Genomic DNA, 12,309 nt, shown 5'->3' with positions numbered 1-12,309 from the left:
GGCACCACATCTAAATAGTAAACTGCGAGTGGCATATGTTAGTTGAGCAGTTTCCTGAATAGAACGCTAAACAACAGCTAATGTTCATGGAAAATTGTGAACAAGGTTGTAATGTATTTAAGAGTTAGAGGATGTGGTCTGAGCCTCAGAAAACTTGGTAATTTAACAAATTATGAATTCTGACATTTGTTAGCATCATACCCCAACAGATTTGGGGAGAAACAGATTTTCTAGTTCTAACCCTTGTATTAATATGACAGATGTGGCTATGGCGGGATTGTTCTGTTAGTAAAAAAGCCTCCCCTTCATATTAACTGAAAATTACACTCGATGAATCTGTCCCACCAAATGAGCTGGTGTTATTTTGACAAAAACATGGAACAAAAAATCATAATACTTCTTTGAAATAGACATGGGCATAATTTTTCCATGTCTACTAACTGAGCAGGCATGTCATATTGTTCTGGGCCAAGTTAAAACTTTGGTTATTGATTTTTTTGTCTCTGAATTTCTCATGGAAACCCATAACAGCAAGCATGATGTGAAAATGTTTCTTTCAGCTGTGTAACTGAATCGGCCTGAAATCTTAGGCCTCTCAAGATCTTAAGAACAGGTTGATGTAATTCCCTCCTAGTCAAGCTTTTAAGTTGAAGAACTACTTGATGCAGTCCATTTGTAACTGTTCTTTGTCCTTTAATTATAACAGACTTAGATGAAGTTGGCTTGACAAATTATAAAATACTACAAGACAGAGTACTGTGGTGTTTTTACTGAATAAAACCTGAGCATATACTTTCTAAGATTCTAATGTAAAGATACGCCCCTGTATGTATGAGCATATGTGCATGTAAAATGTACATATGTCATTTATATGTATAGTATACAGATACGTTCTTTCTGCTATCGCTGTGATAAAATTTCAACATTTAAAAATCTCTCCTATGATTAAATAACAATTTTCAGGTGTCAAAATACCACTATATCTCATTAACTTATCCTTCCTATCTTAAATATTATGTCTAAATATCTGATCTTCAAACTGCCTACAGTTTCACAAATGCTTTTCAGTATGTTCAGGTTCCTACCCACATCCATTATGACTTTTTGAAATGTTTTATTGAAATTCTCATTCATCCTTTCTGTCACTCATCCAACACAATAGAGGGCATTACTCTGTGCTGAGCACTGGCTGAGGCCCTGAGGATTCCCCAGGGAAACAAAGCAGACATTTAACTCAGAGAGACATCAAACAGAACCACAAAAATGGGCAAAATACATATCTGTTAGAAGGTGCTGAGCAGTATGGAGAAAAGTATAATAAGTGGGAAAGGGAGACAGAAAATGTTGGAATTTATAATATTAATTAAGATGGGCGACGATATCAATGAAGGGTAACAGTGGACCAGCAAATGAGTGTGGGGCACGGTAGACATCAGGGGGAAATGGGTTGTGAGAAAGGGACCAGCAAATACGGGCATCCATGGCAGGAGCAGGCAGGTGTGTTCAAGAAGAGCAAGGAGGCTGGTGGCTGGAAGAGGGAGGGAGAAGCAGGAGGTGGAAGTCTGGAAGATGAGGAGACGGAGAAGCAAATCCCTGAAGGCCTGAGTGTCTTGAGGGATTTGTTTCCACCCTTGGTAAGTCAGGAAGCCACTGGAAGGTCAGAATAGAAAAGCAGTGTGGTCTGACTTAGGTTTTTAGTACTCTGACCACTGCGCCGGGAACAGATGGTGGGAGGATAAGGGTGGAAGCAGGAGAGACCAGTTAGGGCACTGATTAGTGTCATAACGTGCATGACTGGAAGGAAGAAAGGAAGGAAAGGAGGCAGAGAGGGAGCAAAGAAGGAAGGAAAAATTTACCAATTAAATATATGTATAAAATATCAAGGCACAGCAACAGGCACATGAAAAGATGCTCCACATCACTAATTATCAGGGAAATGAAAATTAAAACCACAATGAGATATCACCTCACACCAGTTAGGATGGCCAGCATAGAAAAGACTAGGAACAACAAATGGTAGCGAGGCTGCAGAGAAAGGGGAACCCTCCTACGCTGCTGGTGGGAATGTAAACAAGGTCAACCATTGTGGGAAGCAATATGGAGGTTCCTCAAAAAACTAAAAATAGAAATATCACTTGACCCAGGAATTCCACTCCTAGGAATTTACCCTAAGAATGGAGGATCCCAGTTTCAAAAAGACCTATGCACCCCTATGTTTATCACAGCACTACTTACAATAGCCAAGATATGGAAGCAACCTAAGGGAGGGCTAGATCAGCAGATGAATGGAAAAAGAAGATGTGGTACATATACACAATGGAATATTATTCAGCCATAAGAAGAAAACAAATCCTACCATTTGCAACAACATGGATGGAGCTAGAGGGTATTATGCTCAGTGAAATACACCAGGCGGAGAAAGACAAATACCAAATGATTTCACTCATCTGTGGAGCATAAGAACAAAGCAAAAACTGAAGGAACGAAACAGCAGCAGACTCACAGAACCCAAGAATGGATTAACATTTACCAAAGGGAAAGGGACTGGGAAGGGTGGGTGGGAAGGGAAGGATAAGGGGACTAAGGGGCATTATGATTAACACACATAATGGGGAGGTGGGGCACAGGGAAGGCAGTATAGCACAGAGAAGACAAGTAGTGACTCCACGGCATCTTACTATGCTGATGGACAGTGACTGTAATGGGTATGCGGTGGGGACTTGATAATGGGGGGAATCTAATAACCACAATGTTGCCCATGTGATTTTATATTAAGGATACCAAATAAAAAATAAAATAAAATGAAATAAAAATATCAAGGCACAGAAATATCGTATTTTATAACTCCCATTTACTTTTCCAAATAACCAGTTAGCAAGACTAAAATGAATCAGATAAGAGGACATAGCTTTCCTCTACTTTTGCTGGAGGTCTTCCATGTCTCCATAAGTATTTAAATGGCCATGGAGAAGCAAAACAGGCACAGTGTTCAGCACAGGAAGTATTTACTCCTGGACCCTTACTGTACGAGACATTCCACAGTAACCACTCATCTAATTTCCCCTTTCTTTTGCTTTAGGGCTGTAGCTTAGGATGCAAATGGGAAGGGGGAGACATTTCTCTAAGAGAGGTATCTATGGTTCTATGGGAGAGTCTGGGGTACATATCTCCCTCTCTTTCCAAGAAAGTTGGTGATATCACAAAAGATATAGACACTAAGCTATCTAGGCAGATAAAAAAATCACAGCAATCACCTATATAAGAGCTGATAATTTTGTAAGCTCCAGTGTAAACTTGCAAGTTTTCACTAGCCAAGTGTCCCAGGATAAAAAGAAAATGTTTTACTCATGCTAACAATATCAGATAAATGTTTAAGGAGAGGAGACCTGTTAAATATAGTCTTTATATTTACCAGGCTCTTACATTGCCATCAGTGAAGATGTGCACTAACTAATGATTAAATGGCTTCCCTTACCCACTTTTATTTAATTTGGACCCTCCACACACACTGAAAAAATGACCTGAAGTGGGGGAGAAATGTTATCCAACTGATTATACAACAGATTGTGGAGAAAACTCTTTGAAAGATTTTGTGTAAATTTTTATAGATGGTATCATTACAATATTGTTTGACCACAATATCATATTTCACAGCCTAAGCTTGGGTGTGAAATATATTGTGATTGCATATATGGAAATGAGGGAAAATAAAATATTAAACAGGGCCATTCTGCAAATAACAGGGACATTTTAATATAGTGGATTATATTTCTGGTCATGCAGACAAAAACATTTCTGTTCTTTAATCTGCTTTCTATAAACCATTATATTTTTGTCAGGATTGCCTTAATCCTTGTTTGCTCAAGTCGACTGGGTCTTATTAAGGATCAGCAGAGCACTTTTTCATTTTTTTCTAATTCTAAACCATTACTTATTCATTCAATAAGCATATTAATGGGCTAGCAAAAGGCTATTCAGGTCCACAAATCAAAGACACCTATTTGTCTGTTCAATGATGCAGATTAAGAATTGTTGCACTTCCTTACTGGCTGACCTTCCTCCTTCAGTTTCTTTTTCCTTGCCAAATCATCTGCTGTCAGATTCCTCTAAAAATATCATTCTAATCTGGGTATTTACTGCTTAGAACTTTCAGTGGCCACACATTGCTCCCAGGCTGCTGGCAAGTACCTACCCTGACCCTGCAGGCCCATATCATCTAGTATGTACCTGTCTACAAGTTGTATCTCATTTCCTGCTGCTCCATGCACATCCCCTCTACTCCACTGAAGCTGTTTTGGTTCACGTATTTCATGTTCATTAAACTTGATCAAAATCTCTCTCGTCCTCTGTTTCTGCACATTTAAATTCTAGACCCTGCTCAAACCTGGGCAGACCACATCTTCCATGATCCTTCCTAAACCCCATCCAAAAGTCATGTTTGATTTTCAGTAGCATTTTACTTGTATGTTCAAAAGGGAAACAATTGCTTCCTACCTTATACAGAATGTTTTGTGTATTCCTTGCTCTTCCTACCAGAATGTGGCATTCTTGGGAGCAGAATTAACAATAATTTATCTCTTTAACTCTTAAAATAGTTGTATAGTTTACATGCACAGTAAAGACTCAATAAATACATATATATATATATACATAATATATATACATAAATACATAAATATATATATATTTATGAGTTAGGTAGCAAGGTTTCTTTTAAAATGTGGAAGGTAGGTTTTGATTAGACAAAAAGCTAGTGCTAAATACCAAGTAACTGAGTCAAAGACTGAAACATGAAAGGGACCAAAAGATGATTTGGTCTGTTGTTTTCATTTTATGACTTAGAAAATTAAAATACAGAATATGAAGATTTTTTTTCAATACTATATCACATAACCCCAGATAGGATGAAATTTTGGATAGTTTCAAAGTATAATCACTGTTATTTTGTATAAGACATTCCCAACAGTCACGTTCTAGACCAAGTCACCAGCTCAAATAACCTTACCATTCTGCCACGGTCAGCCCTCGTTTCCCTCTCACTTACATAAGGAAACCAATGATCTGCTTGTTTTTCCTCATTTATTGTGACCTATATGCAGACCTAGCGTATGAAGATGTGGAAAAGAATGAAGTGCTTTGTAATCACGTAGACCTGGATTTTATGCCTTGCCCGTCACTTTTGGGAAACATAATTTGTAGCATGCACAAGGGGTCTCTGAGCTTCAGGCTTGCTTGTTTGTAAATTTAGGTTGTTAATAACTAATCTTTTTGAGACCTTGGTAAGTATACACTGTTCTAAGTGCTTTACATGTATTATGTTAAGTCCCAAAATGACTCTCTGAGGTAGGTACTATTATTATCCCTGCACATCTAGATGAGGTAGATGCTATAATTGTCCCCACATCACAGTGGACTAAGAGAGGCCCAGGGAGGTTAACTAATGCCAAGAGTCACTCAGGCAGGCAGGAGTGGAGCCAGAACTGGGAATGCTCTTGTGACTTCAGACCCACATACAAAATGATTACTGTGAGGATCAGCATACTGCCAGCACTGCTATTTGTTACCAAGCGTGTTTCTCAGGACTCTAGCTGAATGCTCACCATATGTATACCATGTGTTAACTGTACCCTGCTGCAGCTATAGGATTTAAGGAACACGCCACAGTCTTGACCAGATCACTCCCCACCTGTCCACAGTAAGAGTCCTTAGCCAACTTTTCTTTTAATGTTGCCATTTTTTAAATTGTGGCAATTGTTTCAAATTTCAAAAAAATCAGTAGCACTTGCCCATTTGCCAACTGCAGACTTGCACCAATAACTCAACAGCCATGGGCACTATTCTCACCAAGTGTTCGTTGCAGTCTTTACCTCACACTCCTCTCCAACTGCCCTCAAGCAGAGGGACGAATGTCTACCTGGAAACTGCCACCACTAGTTTGATAGGCTTTGCAAAATGTACCTTTCTGAATCATTTAGTTTAAGTGTCAATATGTGATATCGGCCTTCTTTATTGTTTCTTTATTCAAGCTTTTATGATAAATATTGCAGTTTAAATAAATTACAGTCCCTAAAATTAGCAAAAAGAAAAAAAAAGCTTTTATGAACCAATAAATCATTTGTACAGGCACAGGCCATCTTCAGAAATCAGAGGGAGAAAACAAAACTACCAAATGCACTCATCTACTTACTTATTTTCACCCCACAGACACTGGTTGAAAATCTAAACAAAAGCTAATGAGGACAATGCCAGGTCCAAAGGTTTTCGCTAGGTTATATGTGCCACGGTTTTATTATGTGAGCCCTTTAACAATTTGTATGTAATATTGCCAGTTCTGTATTGTTGGTACATTGTGAAAGGGTTTTTATAGATTTGAATTTTCCAGAAAGATTACTAGGGCTATAAGATGCTATCTTCAGGCATGCTATTTGTCCTTCTGTCTATAAATCTGACTTCCACTCATAAAAGAGGCTTGTGTTAGGAGTCCAGCAGACCTGGCAACCATAAAACATGGTGAATCTATGATCCAGAGAGAGAGATGGACAGGGCAGATCAGTGAATCACATAAACAGCATGCAGGCATCTCTGTACGTACTGAGATGTATCATCAATGAGAGTGTTTGCTCTCCTCTCTTCCCCTCATCTCTCTGCCGAGGGAACTCCTGACAGCACGCTGCCCTCTTCTGTGTGTGCTCGTGTCTTTTTTTAAGATACCAACTGAGGTTTACCAACCCCCTGGAATCTCCATAAGATTCGCTCAGGCCCCACTCCGAACACTGGAGAGACCAAGACCTCCACAAAAGTTTTGTAAATTTGGGGGTAGGAAGGGGAATTTGAGCCAGGAGATGAGGATGACATTCTCATGATCACCTCTGTCCCAGGCTATGGCTTCACTGGAATTAGTATATTCTGTTAAAGCGTTGCCCACATGGCCTAGCTTTATGCTGTGCACAGGACAACTGACATAAAACACTGTTTCCTCCTCAAGTTTCGCAAGAATCTCATCAACTCATATTCCCAAGTTATGTCTAAGCTAAGACTAAAAAAAATTAACCAAGATGCTGAAGTTGAGGAGTCCAAAGCAGAGGAAACTACAGGTGGAAATGCCTAAGGCAAGAGAGACCATGCCATATTCTTGGTATTGAAAGAAAATTAAACCTGGCTTCATATTTTTCCCTTATTTGAAGAGTAGGTGTTGAGTGTTTCTTTACTCCTCATTTTCAATACAACCCAATATATATATATGGCTGTGCATTTCATTAGAAAGCACAAAATGTAAACATGTGTTTGTTGCTATTCTTTTTTTTAGTACAAATCAAAATAACACCTTCACTTTGCATACTGTGTTAGTTTTCAAAGCAATTTTCACAATCTCATCCGAAACTCTCAGTGTCCCATCACCACCAAAGATATCAGTGACTCATCTCCATAGAACCACTTTTGAGTTTCAGTAAAAATTAACTCTAGAATGCAGTAAAACATGAAACATTTAGGAAATAATTGAAAATATTAACAAAAGTTTACCAAAAAGCAAAAGAGGGGCTTTCAAAGACATGTTAATTGCATATACTGAGGCACAGCACTTTTTCTTCTACAGACATGCACTTGAGGAGCAGCATTTTAGAATAATTGTTTTCATATTTATAAAACTTTAAAAGAATAGAAAAAGAGTAATTGGTACATTTTTATAAAACATTAAAAATATAATCTCTCATTTTTCACCTTTATAACATTCCCTTCAGCCTGATGACAGTTCTGGGAGAGCAGGTGGTGGTCCTGGGATCATCCAAGCCTTGCCAAGAAGCAGCTAACCTGCTTGGCAGCACATACCCGAGGCCATGTACACTGCGCATAAGGCTGTGTTGACCTGTCTGTAAGTGTCCAGTTAGAGTTGGTCTATTTAAAGCAATTGTGAATGCCTGGGTCAGCACTCTGGGGCCAGAGGACCATGTGTACTACAAGAGGCCTCAGAAGTGCTCTGTTTTCCCCAACTGACCCTCCTGAGATCCTGGGCCAAGTGCCTCTCTGGAAAGGCTGGTTTCTCTCAACACCCCCCTTTCTGTCTGGGTTTCTTGGATACCAAACTTGCTTATTTTGTAACATCCTCAAAGCCCATGATTTCTTCCTCTTCTGCTTTTTCTCCACAGAACCTTCCTTTTCTCAAAACAGTTCACAAACTTCTCTATGTCTCAGCTATCACACAAGGCTGAGCACATTTCCTGGTGGCTGAATAAGCTTATTCAATACAAATAGAATAAAAAGGAATAAGCAGATTGCTTTAACATATGAATGCTCATTAAAATTCAGAAAAATACTCAGGAACACAGGCTTGTTCCCTTAGAAATACAGTTTCATCAACAGGTCATTGAAATCTTTGAACATCAGGTGTCTGCTATGTGTGGAAGGTGCACATTGTCATTGTTACCTTGGATTTCATTTCCCACAGCTCTGATCATCTTTGCAGTCCATTAACATGATCTTTTACAAAATTTATTAACATGAAGCTTCTCCCTCTTTCTCTGGTGAGTATCACACCAAAGTTGACTGGCAAGAGAAAATAAACATTAATTGGAATGCAAAGCCATGTAAAGACCCCACTGCTTTGTAGATCAGAAATAGGGGCCTGGGAGCTGCTAGAAGAGACCAGTTCATTCCTTTCCTCTTATAAGGAGAGCAATTTACAAAACATGTTGCATCTCGTTGTAAGAATAAAGTGACACTGGAGTCCATGGCTTGGCCCTGAAGAAGACAGTGTTCTTGACCAGCACAGATGCAGCGTAATGGTAACACGACAGGTTGTGGGGTTGGAGGTCTGGTCAGCAGCACTGGTCACGGGTTACGGGATCTTGGTGAAATCATCAACCTCACTAAGCCCCAATTTCCTTCTTGGTAAAGTGATTTTCATAAAATACCTTCTTATGCATTGTTGTAAGGGCTAAGGAAAAATTTTTTAAAAATATTTAATAAGTAATTTTTATATATAATAATTTGAATATGGTAATTTATATATAATATATAACATACTATATATAAACAAAAAATGTTTCAGTTAGAAATAATATATATAACATATATTATAAATATATAAATAAACATTAAAAAAGCAACCAATATATATTAATTCCTCACGGGAGAGACCACATAAAAAATGTCCAATATTGAAACATAACTTTTTTGTTAGTTCTTGATTTGGACCCACTTGACGTCTTCTGTCCCCTAGAGATACCTGGGTCAGCTTCCTGGGGCAGAGCTAAGCAGACAGTCCTGGTGGCAGTAAACTGTTAATTAACAGAACTGCCCGTGAACTAACAGCCCCAATTCCATCAGCAACATGTCCTTTACTGTAGTGCCACTGAGAGCAGGACGTGGGTTGTCTTCATTGTGATAAAGCTAGAACCTAGTAAATGCTGCAAATGATATAGGGCCTCATGAATATGTGCTAGCTTGAAATGATCTGACATACTTGATAACAAACATTATTTTGTACCATATGGCAATAAAATTACTCCTTAATGGAAAGTAAAATTAAATGACCAAGAATGGCAGATCATCTATATTGCTGTACAGATGTATTCAGTTCTTGGCCAGGTAGGTATACATTCGAATTTACAAATCAGAACAATGTCTTTGTTTTCTTTGCTACTGGCAGAAAATAAATTTTGTGAGGTTCTCCCTAAGGCCATTATGTATCTGACATGAATTTTTTTGGAGACTGTCATTGTATTTAAAAATGATTAAAACAGAACAGAATTTAGAAAGAGTTCATAGGAATCAGAAGTGTTGAACACCAATCCTTGTTTTTCTTCATTTTCCTGCAGTATTTTTCACAATTGATTTTTTAAAAATTTAAGCTGCATTACATAGGTTTCACTCGAAAAATTTTAGACTTAACAAAGGGTAATCGTGAATGATCTTTGATTTCATAAATTTAACTTGAAAGTTTTATTAAGCTAATTAAGGTAGACTATCATGTATATTTTTTCTTCAGAAATGCTTACTTAGTTTCATCTTCAATAATTATGGGTTGATTAGCATTTTAGTCTTTCAGGTAGATATGACCTTCAACTTGCTGATCTAGCTTTTGCTTTTCCTATGTTAATTTAAGAATAATTTACATTGGCCTACGGGCATTTTGCAATACACAATGACATGGATATCCAGATAAATTGCTAATTAACAATTTTATCAGCAACCACTCTTCAATACAGAGCAGATATGCCTTAGGAACTCTGCTTTTAATTATGTTTAATATAGTGTTTTGCAAGGGGTAGTAAAGAACAACAAATTAAGGAATTTTATTTTCTATAAACTACCTAATGAACGTTTTGAAGGTCAATTCAAGTACTTTTCAAAGAAAATGAATACCCATGTCTGTTCTTAAAGGCATCTATGGATTGTTTTCTATTCTATGCATGTGTGCTGTGTAACTTAACTGTTGATGATTTTTAAGTGGTCTGAAAAGTTACCAACTGAAGATAATTTTCTTGCAATATAAAAATGAGTAAAAACATGTACACAAAGAAGAATATGTAATTCAACCATGAACTGCTATAAAAAGTACTTAAAATAAAATAGAAATTTTTCTTTAACACAAAACATGGTTTCTATTTCCCAAGTAGAAAATATTTTAACAATTTAGAAAAATTCAGTCTAAGGAAAAGCTCAAAGGAATGGGCATATTTTCCTAATGAAGTGGGCAGTAGCATTTCCTTTAGATAGCAATTTGACATTAGGCAGGAATCACTGAAAAATAGTGCATATTTTTTTACCCAACAGTTACACAGTTAGGCAATATGGACTTAGGAAATAATCCTAAATTCAGAAAATATTTTATGAAAAAAAAGTTTATCAAAGCACTGTTTATAATAGAAAAGGATCAAAACTTACTTTTTCATCAGAAAGGAAAGAATACTTATGACATATATTTGTATAATAGAATATTATGGACTCATAAAAAGTATAGTGTGTAAAATTACTTAAAGTTACATTATACAAAAATACAATATAAAAAACCCTACTCAACAATGTTAATACTAGTTTTCTTTTGGAAGATTGGATTTTCCTTTTCCTTTTCTACTTTTATGTATTTGTTTACTATCTTTCAATTAGTATGTAACAGTTTTATAATTCAAGACAAATAGATTACAGAGTTCATTGCAATAATCTGTTTGGAGATTATGCTCTTGATTATTTCCTATCTCAGGACATTATACCATGTTAAACTAAGATAACAAAATGTGCTCTCAAGGACACTCAGAATAAAAGGGACCTATTTTAAAGATTCAGCCTATGCCAGGCTCATTCCTGTTCCTGTTCTGTCTTTTGCTTCTAAGGCTTTCAACCCAGGCCAAGTTCATATCGCAGACTGTAGACCACATCCATGACTTCAAATGCCCTCCAAAACATGCACTTGCAGATTATCAACTCACTGTTCCAAGCGTCTCTTCTCTCCTAAACTACAGTCCCTTTGGTACATACCATTTCCACAGTTCTCTGATGCTATCAAAAATTATTTTTTACATTTTATTTAGCTTTTCACTTTCATTTATAATAAACATGCAATGGAGATAAGGATGTGTGATTTCACTACTGTTCAACATTGTACTGGAAGTTCTACCCAGAGCAAGTAAGTAAGAAAATGAAATAAAAGTCATACAGATTGGAAAAGAAGTAGTAAAATAATCTCTATTTCAGAAGATATGATTTTGTGTAGAGAATATCCTAAATAATCCACTATAAAACTATTAGAACTAATAAATGAGTCAACAGGCTTGCAGGATACAATATCAATGCATAAATAAATTGCATTTCTAGACTAGATTAGCCACTGGAAAATGAAGTTAAGGAAGCAATTCCAGTTGTAATAGATCATTAAGAATAAAATACTTAGCTATCAATTTAATAGAAGACAAGAAAAATGTGTACACAAGCCAAGGAATAGAGGTGGCCACTAGAAACTGCAAAGGGAAGCAAACAGTCTCCCCTCAACGGTCTCAGCTCTGTGGACACCTTGTGGTGTCCAAGCTCTGTGGACACCTTGACTTTAGCGAAACAAAACTTATTTTGGATTTCTGACATGCAGGGTTATAAGAAAACACATGAGTGCTGTATTCAACAACTATGTTTGTGGTAGTTAAAGCAGCAATCAGAAAATAATATACTCAAATTCATCCACAGATTCTGTGCAATCAACAGCAAAATCTAGTCTTTTTAAAAATCTAAAACAAAAAGATAGACTTAATGCAAGAACATGAACCTGAGGATAAATAAATTCACAGCATACTTTGAGTCTGAGAATTTTTTTCCTCTCTT

The sequence above is a fragment of the Manis javanica genome, chromosome 12 (genome assembly GCF_040802235.1).
Source record: "Manis javanica isolate MJ-LG chromosome 12, MJ_LKY, whole genome shotgun sequence".
In the NCBI taxonomy this organism is placed as follows: Eukaryota; Metazoa; Chordata; class Mammalia; order Pholidota; family Manidae; genus Manis; species Manis javanica.
The sequence above is the reverse complement of the archived record's forward strand: the minus strand, read 5'-3'. Positions refer to the sequence as shown.